At 51.4% G+C, this 5037-nt stretch overlaps 1 protein-coding gene across 1 annotated transcript in view; it reads right to left on the minus strand.

Moving 5' to 3' along the window:
- Window positions 1-5037, minus strand: part of nras (NRAS proto-oncogene, GTPase) — a 64374-nt gene that overhangs the window by 57313 nt on the left and 2024 nt on the right. The gene's annotated exons all lie outside the window — the stretch shown is intronic.

Below are 5037 nucleotides of genomic sequence, written 5' to 3' on the forward strand. Positions count from 1 at the left end.
GGGGTGTTAACCTGGTCCAATCAGGGAGCCCTAGCTGACAGATATAAACAGGAGTGTCCAGAAAAATAAAATAAACAGGAGTGTCATGGGTTCTGCTCACTCTAGGAACCGACTCTGCGAGCTGGGTCGGCATCATGTATTTTTCATGTGTAAATAAAGGGTGACTTGGTGGCGGGATACCGGCCTGTGCAGAGTTATTTCAGGTAGTCTCAGTGTCAGGTTGCTGCCGAGAGCGCAGGATCCCATTCTGCTGGATGCTGGAACATTGCACCCAACAAAAACATGAAATGATTGCAAAGTGCAGCTACATTTAATTTACAATCATTTCATCACCCATTTGCTACGCATGCAGAGTGAAGGTGCTGAGGGGTCAGATGTTGGTCAAAGATGTTTGCAAATTAAACTCAGGCATCTCAGTAATGTGGAAGTTAGTATGGCCAGACAGGCCACTCAAAATGATGGATTTATGAAGATGGACAATAAATGAGGCATGATGGGAAATTTAGACTAGCCTTGACCAAAAGTGATGGTGCTCAAAGACTCTGGACTAAACATGCTGCAGAATCCAGAGTCGAGAGTGTGGTGCTGGAAAAGCACAGCAGGTCAGGCAGCATCCGAGGAGCAGGAGAATCGACATTTCGGGCATAAGCCCTTCATCGGGGGCTGTGACCGGCTGTGCTTTTCCAGTACTACACTGTTCGACTCTGATCTCCAGCAACTGCAGTCCTCACTTTGTCCTATGCTGCAGAATCCAGAAAGGCTACAGCTTCAGACAGACAGTATGCAACTGACCCAGCAGTTGCAGACAATACAATATACACTTGAATGGGAATTGAAAGGATTGATCGGAATGCTATCCCCAGGACAATCGGAAACATCATGTTGTTTACCACGCACAGAGGTGCCTCACACTATTTGGAAAGTGCCACCTGACCTACGTGCCCCAACACCTCCAGGAATGGATGCCCAAGGACCACCCTGCCACCGACATGTCCATATATGGTTGGGTCCAGACATTCAGGGTGATTGAGTCCTGATCGATCTATTGGTGAACATCGAAGACTCTCCCAAAAGGGTGCAAAGACTTTTAAGTACAAGAATCACTGCAACACCACGGTCCGGAGTGGTAACTCGAGACCAACAATCATGAAGAGAAGACACTCCAATCCCCATTGGGAAAGATCAGATGACCAACGCCACATGGTTCAAGGCCAAGATCTAGTGTGGTGGTATATGATCATCCAGAGTTAAGTTAAAGCACAAGATATTTAATTAGATGTATTGTGTAAATTGTTAATTTGTAGAATATTTTATCAGTTGTGTTAAATAAATAAATATTATCATTTAATTTTATTAAGAGTCGACTCAGTTTCTTTGCTAGATATAAGAGTTAAAACACACTCTGTGGCATTAGCAATGGTGGTATAAGAAGCCATTGCTGCCTGAAGGTCCTGTGTGAGTCACAAACCATCACTTCTTCATCAGTGATGCAAATATAAGAGTGTACAGAATGCAGTGAGACGTCCAGTGTTTGATGTAAGTCTTAATGGTCACTCAACTGGTGTGACCCCTTCGCCAAGTTGCTGTACAATGTGGATGGATGATGGAACCTGGCCTTCAGTATCCCACTGCAGTGGGATAATCACCGAGCAGAGAATTGTGCTCAACCCTCACTTGCAGGCCTTGATGACCGTGCTGAAGTCAAAAACCACTTTCACTCCTCATGTTCCCAATGTAGGTTATTGCCACCGAGAGTCTGATGCATGTTGCTCACTGTGGCTGCCTTCCCAAGAAATTGAGGATGGATGCAGGTGGACTATGTCTGGTGACGTGAAAATGAGGAGCAGCCAGCTCAAGGACAGGGCCCCTCAAGATGTGTGAGGCCCATGGCCGGATCACATTTCCTGAGGGTGAGTGTGTGAGTGAGGTGCAGTGCTGACACAGGCTCTGTATGCCCTGGGACACTGATGGGACTGTGTGCCAGATACTGGGGCAGGATCTAGGGGGCAGCAGGACTGGGAGGCCAACCTCTCCCGGTGGCTATGAAGGTGGCAGCTGCTTTAACCTTCCCTGTAACTGGCTCCTTCCAAGCAGCAGTGGCTGACATTTATGTGGTCACATACACAACCACATCAGGGCAGTACCCAGCGTCTACAGGATCACACTGGTTCAATTCATTCCCCAGGGACAAAGTCAATGCTATAGCCCGGGAAGTAGAAATCAGAAATAGAGCTGGGTTCCCCCAAGGGACAGGACAGTAGGATTGAAAAATAGAGCTGGGTTCCCCCAGGGACAGGGCGGTAGGATTGGGAAATACAGCTGGGTTCCCCTTGGGACAGGACAGTAGGATTGGGGAATACAGTTGGGTTCCCCTAGGGACAGGGCAGCAGGATTGGGAAATACAGCTGGGATCCCCTTGGGACAGGACAGTAGGATTGGGAAATACAGCCGGGTTCCCCCAAGGAGAGGGCAGTAGGATTGGAAAATACAGCTCAGTTCTCCAGGGGGAGGGCAGTTGGATTGGGAAATACAGTTGGGTTCCCCAGGGAGTGGACAGTAGGATTGGGAAATACAGCTGGGTTCCCCCAGGGACAGGGCAATAGGATTGGGAAATAAAGCAGGGTTCCTCCAGGGGCAGGGCAGTAGGATTGGAAAATACAGCTGGGTTCCCCAGGGGGAGAGCAGCAGGATTGGGAAATACAGCTCAGTTCCTGAGGGGCAGGGCAGTAGGATTGGGAAATACAGCTGGGTTCTCCCAGGGAGAGGGCAGTAGGACTGGGAAATACAGCTGGGTTCCCCTTGGGACAGGACACTAGGATTGGGGAATACAGTTGGGTTCCCCTAGGGACAGGGCAGCAGGATTGGGAAATACAGCTCAGTTCCCCAGGGGCAGGGCAGTAGGATTGGGAAGTACAGCTGGGATCCCCCAGGGACAGGGCAGTAGGATTGGGAAATACAGCTGGGTTCCCCCAGGGAGAGGGCAATAGGATTGGGAAATACAGCTGGGTTCTCCCGAAGACAGAGCTGAAAATGTGTTGCTGGAAAAGCACAGCAGGTCAGGCAGCATCCGAGGAGCAGGAGAATCAATGTTTCGGATTGAGCCCTTCTTCAAGAATCATGAAGAAGGGCTTCATGAAAAAGGGCTTATGCCCGAAACGTCGATTCTCCTGCTTCTTGGATGCTGCCTGACCTGCTGCGCTTTTCCAGCAACACATTTTCAGCTCTGATCTCCAGCATCTGCAGTCCTCACTTTGTCCCGAACCAGGGAAATAGGGTTGGGAAATACAGCTGTGATCCCCCAGGGGTACGGCAAAGGGATTGGGATAAACAGCTGGGTTCCCCCAGAGAAAAGGCAGTAGGATTGGGAAATATAGCTGGGTTCCCCCAGGAACAGGGCAGCAGGATTGGGAAATAGAGCTGGGTTCACTCAGAGAGTGGACAGTAGGATTGGGAAATACAGCTTGGTTCCCCCAGGGACAGGGTTGCAGGATTGGGAAATAAAGCTGGGTTCCCCCAAGGGAGAGGGCGGTAGGATTGGGAAATACAGCTGGGTTCCCCAGGGAGATGGTTGTAGGATTGGGAATTACAGCTGGGTTACCCCAGGGACAGGGCAGTACGAAAGGGGAATACAGTTGGGTTCCCATCGGGACAGGACAATAGGATTGGGAAATACAGCTGGGTTCCCCCAGGGAGAGAGCAGTAGGATTGGGAATTAGATCTGGGTTCCCCCAGGGACAGGGCAGCATGACTGCGAAATAGAGCTGGGATCACCCAGGGACAGGATTGCAGGAATGGGAAATACAGCTGGGTTCCCCCAGGGAGAGGGCAATAGGATTGGGAAATACAGCTGGGTTCCCCTAGGGACAGGACAGCAGGATTGGGAAATACAGCCGCGATACGCCAGGGACAGGACAGCAGGTATGGGAAATACAGCTGGGTTCCCCCAGAGAGAGGGCTGTATGTTTGGGAAATAGAGCTGGATTCCCCCAGGGACAGGACAGTAGGATTGGGAAATACAGCTGGGTTCCTCTAGGGACAGGGCAGTAGGATAGGGAAATACAGCTGGGTTCCTCTAGGGACAGGGCAGTAGGATTGGGAAATATAGCTGGGTTCCCCCGGGGAGAGGGCAGCGAGATTGGGAAATACAGCTGAGTTCCCCCAGGGACAGGGCAGTAGGATTGGGAAATACAGCTGGGATATCCCAGGGACAGGGCAGTAGGATTGGGAAATACAGCAGGGTTCCCCTTGGGACAGGGCAGTAGGATTGGGAAATACAGCTGTGATCCCCCAGGGGCAGGGCAAAGGGATTGGGATGAACAGCTGGGTTCCCCCAGAGAGAGGGCAGTAGGATTGGGAAATACAGCAGGGTTCCCCCAGGAACAGGGCAGTAGGATTGGGAAATACAGCTGGGTTCACTCAGGGAGTGGACAGTAGGATTGGGAAATACTGCTGGTTTACCCCAGGGACAGGGCAGTAAGAATGGGAAACATAGCTGGGTTCACCCAGGAACAGGGCAGCAGGATTGGGAAATAGAGCTGGTTTCACTCAGGGAGTGGACAGTAGGATTGGGAAATACAGCTGGGTTCCCCCAGGGACAGGGTTGCGGGATTGGAAATAAAGCTGGGATCCCCCAGGGACAGGGCAGTAGGATTGGGAAATACAGCTGGGATCCCCCTGGGACAGGGTAGTAGTATTGGGAAATACACTTGGGTTCCCCCGGGGACAGGGCAGTAGGATTGGGAAATACAGCTGGGATCCCCAGGGAGTGGGCAGTAGGATGGGAAATACAGCTGGGTTCCCCCAGGGACAGGGTAGTAGTATTGGGAAATACTCTGGGGTTCCCCGAGGGACAGGGTTGTAGGATTGGGAAATACAGTTGGGTTCCCCCGGGGACAGGGCAGCAGGATTTGGAAATACAGCTGGGTTCCCCAGGGGCAGAGCAGTAGGGTTTGGAAATACAGCTGGGTTCCCCTAGGGACAGGGCAGTATGATTGGGAAATAAAGCTGGGTTCCCCCAGGGACAGGGCAGTTGGATAG

The sequence above is a fragment of the Chiloscyllium plagiosum genome, chromosome 26 (genome assembly GCF_004010195.1).
Source record: "Chiloscyllium plagiosum isolate BGI_BamShark_2017 chromosome 26, ASM401019v2, whole genome shotgun sequence".
NCBI classification, from domain to species: Eukaryota; Metazoa; Chordata; class Chondrichthyes; order Orectolobiformes; family Hemiscylliidae; genus Chiloscyllium; species Chiloscyllium plagiosum.